The following is a 9,774-nucleotide window of genomic DNA, read 5'->3' on the forward strand; positions in this document are numbered from 1 at the left end:
ATTTTGTTTTGATAATCTTATGTTAGTTTATAAGATTTAGGGTTTTAGTGATTTAAGATTTTATTTGGCTTTCGTAACTTTTATTTTGATGTTTTTATCTATTTTATCTCATTTTAATTAACTTTTTAACGTTTGTGCATGTGGAAATCGGCTCTAGGGATGCAAGATTGTACTGGCGATTGAAGGAATCAAACAAAACTTGCCCTGAGGCCCTAGAGCTGATCGGCTCTTCATGCCAGACCCCATATTTTGTGTATTTTTAGCGTGTTTTGATGTATTCTCGGCCTCTGTATAGTTTTAGGTCTTTCCAATTTCACAATCGTAGTTGTAGGCGGGCTATAATAGTTAGCGTTTTTCTTTCTACTCTGTTTTATTTATTGTATGTTAACCCAATACATGATTAAGTGACTGATTGATTAAAATGGGCCATATAGACTTAGGGCTAAAAGTTGATCCAAAATGAATTTACACAACAGAATATTAACTTCTTCTGTAATTAATCTACAATAATTATAAAATCAGGTTACTAATTAATTAAATAGTTTAATTAATTAATTATAACTAACAATTAATACATCAAATATTTTCAAAATAATTTTCAAAGTCTAAATAAAATTATACCGAGCCAAAATTCGAATTTCTACGCGTTCGGAAAACACTAGGATCCGAAAGTTGGTACCACTAACGGTGTCGGATTTCGAATTTGGAGCTGCCTACGTGAAGTTTGAGTTGCTAGGAGTCCAAATTTACAAATGTCTTCACCTGAAACTCGACGAAAGTCACCAGATCGGGGCTGGAGAGTTTCGACTCTGACGAGGCTCACCCACTACTGCTGGTGGAAGGAAATCAGCGGGGAAGGGCTGCCTGGAGGTTTTCGAGGTCCTGAAGTCCATTTCCAGCGTCAGATCGGTGAAGAGATGCCGGCGAGAAATATGAGAGGGAAGGAAGCTACGACGGCTGGAGCAGGTGATAGGCAACGACAGAAATGGGGGGGTAAGGAGGAGGAGAAGAGAGAAGAGGGTGACAGGGAGAAAGAACGAAGAGAGGGAAAAAGAATTTTTGTTATGTTATTTATTTTTTTAATAATAAAAGATAAAAAATACAAATGAGTCCTCCCTTCAAAAAGTTACTATAATGACACCCTTGACCGAACTATTATTATTTATAGTTTATTTATTTACATATGTAAAATAATTAACTCATCAATATTTAATATAATATTTATTTAAAAATTTATCAAATTGCCTCCGATAAAATTATAGCAATTAAAATTTAAAATTTACAGGTATTACAATATCTTTTTCATGCATTAATTTCTCTTTGATCACATATTTTTAGTTGTATTTTCTTATTTTTTTATTAATGGAATTCTCCCTTCCTTATTTATTCTTTTGTGATATGCTCTTCATTTTATCTTATTATCTATTCTTTTGTTTTTGCCAAAGGGAGAGAGAATGACACAATTGATTATTTAATAAATAAAATAAGAAAAAAATTAAGAGGAAGAAATAAAGATAAAAGGAATATCATATTAAGGGGGAGCAATTTAGTCTAAGTAAATATGACTTTTCTTGCTATCCTAATTTAGAATTCAAAGCAATTTCTTTCTAACTTTTAAATGTTACTCATTACTCATCCAATTGCTCTTATAATCATTCAATTTTATCTTTCTTATCAATTTGGTTGTAAAAATAAAAAAGGGCAAGATTGTTGGCCTAAGGGTCAATTGATCTCTATTTTGATTTTAACATCTAAATTGAATACAACTAATATCCTGTTTGAGTGTCTATTTGATAGTATAATAAGGACTCACTCATAAGGTAAGGTTTCTTTAAGCTATCAAGAAAGGTTTGCAAAAAGACCTCAAAAGTGCGAGGGTGCCTTTTATACTGTCAAAGTTGACCAAGCTCAAAGGAAGAACTTCTGGCAAGCCTCCAAAAAAGAAGAGACATAAGGTAGTCAATAAGTCAACATCTCTAGAAGCATAAGGACGGCTTAATTAGAGACTAAAGCTCAAAGTTGGTAGGGATTTACGCGACTAAAAGCACGAGGGCGCTCCTAAATGTGCTCTTGGTAAGCACGAGCACGACATATGGGCTCGGGGGCGGTTTTCACATTTAATACGATGTCAGTGACCGTTGTAACTTTAGCCGCCAAGTCAGAGCCACGTGTGTAGAACCGTTGGAGTTTTAACAACTCTTTTCAAAAAGTGCGAGGCTGCATTTTATGACTGCAGGTAACTTTTAACCAAGTCATTCAATTTGCATTAATGAGTTTTTCGGAGCATTATAATGTCTGTAAGATGTTGGTAAGTGTATAAATACTCCTCATAAAGACTCAAGGCATAAATGTGTGTGAATTTAATATACCCATACTCTTGCAAATTTATTTCTCATCTTAATACACATAATTCTCCTCTTTGTAAAGTGTATCAAGTTGAATTGCTATATTCAACTATTCTAAAGGTTGTTGTATGAGCCTGGGTATCAAAAACCATAAAGATTTGGTTGTTGAGTAACAAATCTCCCAACCATGTCTTTCCAGTCTCTCTTGACTTCCTTATCCAATTGCCAGTACCATCAGGTTGCAGATCCAGTTAAATAGAGACCGAAGTACTAGATTATTTATTGCCTCATTAGGTTGGAACAAGTAGACATGTCGACCTGGTAGGCATTTAAGAAAGCTTAGGGATCACCAGACCCATTAAATTTTAGCAGATCAAGGAGATTCACCTTTCTCTTAGGGGTATTTAGCACGGACTCATTAATGGCTTTGATGGCTTTCGAGAGGAATACTAATGAGCCTTGGCGAAGATGCTGGAAGGACTTACACCTCATCATCACCATCCATGTGTTCATAAGAATTACTGCCATTTCATTTGTCCTTCTTAATAATAAAAGTAGTGAAATCCAAAGCAATGGACGGTTGTCTGTCATTGTTGGTGTTGTCGATGTTGGCCATAGTAGTACTACTGCATGGCTACGTTTCTGCTGATCATGACCAGTTTCAAGACATATGATTACTGTTTGACCATTTCCATTAGGTCTTTCATCTGATCCTTAACAGCAGCCATCTCGACTTGTAGTGTTCGTACATCAGCAGAACTACTTCCCGCCATTTTTTTATTATTCACATGTGGGTCGCCCTTCCTTTTTAAACCAAGCAATGAAGATGCAACTACAACTACAAAGGGTTAGAAAGGTGTGTATGGAATGTAAATGCAAATTGCATGTATGCATGATATGTAGAAGAAATAGGAACATCGACTGAAGAAAGGGGATTAGTCAAGATATATGAAAATTCAAAGTATAATATAGGTTTTTTACAAGAGAGCAAAATTCTGTCAAATATTTACATGCAAAACTGCTCACTTCAAAGTTCATGGCAAGGTCTCGTTCTTTCTTAGAACTTTTATTTTGGCATAACTACCAACTTGGGATAGCAATAAATGCTCTTTTTCTTTCGGCGCATGATCATAAATTTCTTAGAAAATAAACGATCCACATCCCTGATATCCAACAAGGAGCCAGGTAAGCCTCGTGTTAACTACCGGAAAAGGGTCAATTGTTTTGAAAGAATTTTGCATTCATGCATTGGGAGACTTGGAATGTTGAGAGAAAATCAAGGGATTAGCCGCGTACTCACCTGCTTTACAATAAATCTCCTCGGGTTTACCTATCAAAGGTTTCAATTTAGGGCTATACCAAAATCAAAGATTTCGATTTAGGGCTATACCAAAATCAAAGATTCTCAATTAAGCGGGTAGGTATTTTGGATAATCTCAAGGTTTTCTATAAATATTTCGATCATCATACAGGCATATAATTTGGTAAATCCTAGGGAAAGGAACTAGATCTTACTATATGAGCTTTAGCTGGGGTAATAAGGTTGAGTTTCCCTTAGCGAGGAGTACCATTTTTATACTTGAAGAAACTTATTCCTTTTTGCAGTTAGCGGGGAATTGTGTTGGCGCTACTCAATATGATAAGTTTATAATCTCCTTAGTACGAGCCAAGGGTGGTGATCATCATTAGTGCAAGTCGTCTCATGTTCGAGTGGAACATGGATATCCCTTACATCGAAGCCACCGGGAATATAGGGCCTTCCTTAACTCTAATGCAAATACAATGCAGGGCTAAGTCAATAATGTTAGGAAAGGGAAAAGCTCATCCACTCTTCGGAGTTAACTTCTCAAGTCCCCAATGGAGTCACCACAGTGAGCGGCTAACTTCTCATGCCATCCACTACTGGTTCAGAGTCTGCTCTTCATACTAGGCCCGTTTCTAAATGAGCCATTCGATTGGGGGCCCTAAGAAATTACGAAATGGTCTTAAAACCATTTTAGAGAAAGGGTCGCCATGCAATGAGACCGGGACAGTTCAAAAGTAAGGGTGATGACTTTATATCCTTCACGGAGAGCCTAAGTTTCCCCATCCCTAATATCAGAGATTCTAGGTTTGGAAAGTTAGGTACGAATAGGGAAGATTTTTTGAAAGCACCCCTATCTGCTTAGGCGGTGAAGTCTAGCCTCTACTAGAGTAGACGAGCCTTTAACAATCCTAATAAAATCTTCTTAGCCTAAGTTTATCCTATATTCATTTTATTCACCAACCTTTTTTATCTTACTAGCATGTGAGGTCAAAAAGACAAGAACTAACCTAAGGACGAGGTACTTTGGTATCTCAACTAATCCTAGATAAATATGAAGTATGAATTAAATCTATTTAATTCAATATTAACTTTCTAATTATATTTGTTCATATTTATAGATCAAAATTGACATATATTAATGTGTCATGACCATTTAAATATATAGTCCAACCTTTTATGCACGACCTATCTTTAATGCATGATCTATTTTATATAATTTAATTATTCCATTATATTATATCCCAATTGGTATAAGATATGGATTTAAGTGTCAATTATATATTAGAACTAATCATATTTTAATTTAATTTAATGCATTTAAATAATGAAATAAGATCTATGAAACATATTTCTTAATCTTTATTCAATCAGCCTTAGCAAAAGCTTTAGCTATTAATCCATATTAAGAAGTAATAAGATAAAGTCTCATAACTAATTATCTTGGATAATGAGTTCTTTGTTGATAACCCATATCTCTATATGGCTTTTGCCATGCGTGATTTGCCTAACATGTTTAGAAAGAGATAGAATAATATCAAAATATAACAATCCTCACATGAGATACAATGACTTATCTCAAGTCTAAGGATCACTACTTGCACAGTTGCCACTAGTGTAATTATCCATAAGTCATGGGTAAACTTCCATACGAACTACTCCATGTAGCTCAATTTAATAAACTTGCTCCTATAATAAGCATTCATTTGTTTATCTTATCTATATACTTCAATCTATGAGATTTGTTACTTACGTCACAAGTCATATAATATTATGATAGTCTCAAAAGTTCAATCAATATCTAGTCTTCAATAAAATTGACTAAGAACTATTTTTAAGAATATTACTTTGATGTAATGGAATTCTTAATTATAATTTCTCTTACAGAGTTTCATCTTTATTAATTGGATAGTATAATTAAGAAAAGAAAAATAGAAGGAGAAGAAAACCACATTTATTACAATAATGATATGCCATGAGAATATATAAACTAATAAAAAAATAAAGACTGTTATTTTTAGGGCGTATACTAATTATAAGCTGCCTAGAAGCGCTTTCATAAGCAATTATAATACTCTTTAACTTTCTACACTCTTCAATAGAAGCTCAAACAAAAAGAATGATATCCTCTATATAAAAAAAGGATGTGAGATCTTTGGTTATTCCAACATGTAGTGGGATAATTATCTCCCTTTGGAACGACTTTTCTTATTATTTCTGGAAAACCTTTTACATCAATCATAAATGAATAAGGAGATAGTAGATCAAGGAATCCTATATTTGGTTTGAGATGTTCTTTATCAATGATATTAATCAGATGATACGAACTCGAAGCGGATACGTTCAAACACCAAGATAAGTAATTGTGAGAAAATCAAACTGATAAACGCTCTCTCTATTTAAGAGGAAGCACCCTTACCAATAAGTTCGAATTTGTTGCCCCAGAATCTAACTTGAAAGTTTGTAATTGATTATGGAACTAACAAACTTAGCAATAGAACTGCTAAGCCTTTTAGTTATAAATAGATGAAGAATGTTAAAACAACCCAAGAAACTAATAAAAAGTTAATTGATTGATCAAACATGTAGATGTGAAACTAAATCAAACAAGTTAATTTAATCTCAAGAAATTCAATAAGGAGCACCTTAAGGAATAAAAGTTAACAACTCAAATAAAACTTCATTCAAAAATATATATTGATCTTATTGTTTTAGCCGAAATACATAACTCTATTTATAGAGTTTTGAAATGATTCTAAACCTTAAAAGGACTAAGAGATAAGGAATAAAAATCAAACCCTAAAAGACTCCTAATATGTGGCTAATCTTATCCCTATAAGGAATGATAAGATAAAGAGTAATCTAACCCTAATTAAAATCCTAAATTAATGGGAGGATTATTCAACACTTCCAAAAATAGAGAAAATTAACTAAAAACAGGTCCATTATGAATGTCTTCTTGAAAAATTCGACGTTCTTTTTTGTAGGTAGCTCACAGGTTGTAAGGCGTGATCACGCCTTGTGGAAGTTAAGCTTCTGCCCCTTTTCTGCGCAGCCCACAGGTTGTAAGGTGTGGTCACGCCTTATGGAAGTTGAGCTTTTGCCCCCTTTGCTCATTAATAGCAATTGATGTCATTATCTTCAAGGCATTATTATCATCATCAAAGGCACCATCATTAGCCATCTTCAAAACATGCTCCAAGTAAGAATTTAAGGCTTGCTTGAACTTCTTACTCCTTGCTCGTGTCATTGGTCCTTCATAAGTTAGTAGATCCATGCTAGTTGAATTAGATGCATCCTTGGTTGCATCATTCCCCCCCTCTTCGAAAGGATTCAACCTCGAATCAACGCCTTCATCAAAATCAAAAGGAGACAAATTAGCAACATTAAAAGAAGTACTAACATTATACTCACCAGGTAAGTCAACTTTGTATGCATTATCGTTGATGCGCTCTATCACTTCAAATGGACCATCACCACATGGCATCAACTTTGATTTCCTTTGATTGGGGAATCTTTCCTTCAAACCCAATTACCAACTTCAAACATCACCCTTTTGCGGCCCTTATTGCGTTGTTTGGTGATTTGTTCATTGCGCCTTTCCAAGTTTGCACGCACTTGTCCATGCAATTTTAACACAAATTCAGCCTTCTTTGCGCCATCTAAATTCGCTTGCTTGTACTTAATGATATAGGGAAACGCCTTAATGAATTCCCTCCACTTAGCATGGCGTTTATCCAACTTGTTCTGTCCCTTCAAGTGCTTCAATGCTTCATGATCCGTGTGAATCACAAACTCCTGCAAAACACTTACAAACATACTAGGAAGAGAAGAGTTAAGATTATTAGTGTTAAATAAAGTCTTCTTGTACATAAGTACAAGTACTCGCCTATTTTCACTCAAAGCCTTTCTCATGTCTCGCTCTCTAACTAAGAAACTCACTTTTTTCTCACTTGTCTCCCCTTTTTCTTGCACTTTACTCATTCTTTTGCTCATATTCTTACGCAAACCCTCACTAAACTCTCCTTTTACCACTCTTTGCTCTCGTCCCTCATTATTTTCCACACAACTCTCCTTTTGCTTGTGCACTTTTTATTTTTCATGTGCACTCTCACACTTTTATTTTTCTTTCTCATATGCTTCCATTCGGTCCTTTACAACTTTTTATAATTCACAAACTTCTTTAGGACTTAATGGTGCTAAAACATACGGTTTCCATCAATTACAAGAGAATAAGTATTGGTTCGACCATAATGAATTACAGATCTATCATATAACCATGGTCTACCTAGCAACATATGACATGCATGCATGGGAACAACATCACATAGTACCTCATCATGATACTTCTTTATACTAAATGCAACCCGTACTTGCTTAATAACTCTAATTCCACTTTGATCATTGAGCCATTGCAAGGTGTATGGCTTAGGGTGCTTAATAGTTGGAAGCTTATGTTTATCAACCATCATAGCACTTGCTATATTAGTACAACTACCCCCATCAATGATTAAACTACAATTAGCATCATGGTTTTGTACTTTACATGTAGTATGGAATATGTTTTCCCTTTGAGCATCATCATTAATAGGTTGTAAATTAAGAGCTCTAAAGTTTACAAGTACATTACTAACCTCACCCAATTGCACATCATCACAATCCTCCAACTCAGGCATGTCTAGGTAATCCTCCTCACTAGGTTCGGATTCTTCATCACTCTTAAAGACCACTTCACCACTTCGAATTGCCATGGTTCGCTTGTTTGGACATTGGGAAGATATATGTCCATACCCCAAACACTTGAAGCATTGCACTTTCTTTGATTTGAGGTCATTTTGCATCGTTGGCTTAGTGTTAACATCAAATTTAGGGACTGCCTTGATGTCCTTTGATGCCTCACGACCCTTGTTAGGGGGCTGGTTGCTCCCTTTCCATGTGTTACTCCATTTTGAGATAGGGACAACACTTCTGCTCTTGGTTTTTAATTGCTTTTCCACCTTTACGCCTATGTGCAACATATCCTTCATATCTATATAATGCTGCAATTCAATTATGTTAGCAATATCATGATTCAAACCATGCAAAAATCTTGCCATTGTGGCTTCCCTATCCTCATCTATATTGGCTCTAATCATAGCTATCTCCATAGATTGCCAATACTCCTCAACACTCTTACTACCTTGTACTAAATTTTGTAACTTGTTGTACAAATTCCTTTGGTAGTGCGATGGCACAAACCTTTTACGCATAATGCGTTTAACCTCATCCCATGAATCAACTTCGGGTTCCCCATAACGCCTACGACCACTCACCAATTGATCCCACCAAATGGCAGCATAATCACAAAATTCAACAACAACAAGTTTAACCTTTTTAGACTCACTATAGTTATGACATTCAAAAACCCTTTCAACCTTCTTTTCCCACTCCAAATAAACTTCAGGGTCACTCTTACCATGAAAAGATGGTATTTTCATCTTAATGCTACCCAAATTAGTGTCAATTTTGGGTTGGAGATTATGTCTAGACCCTTTAGACTCACTTTCTTGGTCATTATCAGAACCATCCCCTTTAGACGTTTTAGGCATATCATTCAATAACCTAGTTAATTTGTCATCTTGTTTTTGAAATTGTTTTTGCATATGTTCTACTACATCTCTCAATGTATAAGCTAAATTTTTCAAAGTCAATGGCTGTTCAGATGACATGGTTAAACCAAAAAACTAGAAAACAAAACAAAAATAAAAGACGTGATCAAGTGTTATACTCTGGAAGCTTCTTATAGTCCAAGGCAAAACAAGAAAAGATCACTCCCTCACGTGTTTCACTCACAAAGAATTGAATTCCTTATAGAAATTAAATCAAATTGTTCTAGTAATCACAAGAATAAGTTTTTCATAACCTCTTAACATTTATTAATTCTGAAGTTCATTAGAACACTCGTGAATCAATAAAACAAATTATAAACGTGTGAACAAAAAAAGCTTACAACTAATCGAACAAGACTCAATTAACCCAAAAGAAAAGCTTTTTAAGAGAAAACAAATAAAATTACCCAAATCAGAATTTTAAGAATGAAGAACAGCTCCAATCAATTAAAAAGAATTGCGGAATGAATCAATCAAG

The sequence above is a fragment of the Ricinus communis genome, chromosome 10, assembly GCF_019578655.1.
Source record: "Ricinus communis isolate WT05 ecotype wild-type chromosome 10, ASM1957865v1, whole genome shotgun sequence".
Taxonomy (NCBI): Eukaryota; Viridiplantae; Streptophyta; class Magnoliopsida; order Malpighiales; family Euphorbiaceae; genus Ricinus; species Ricinus communis.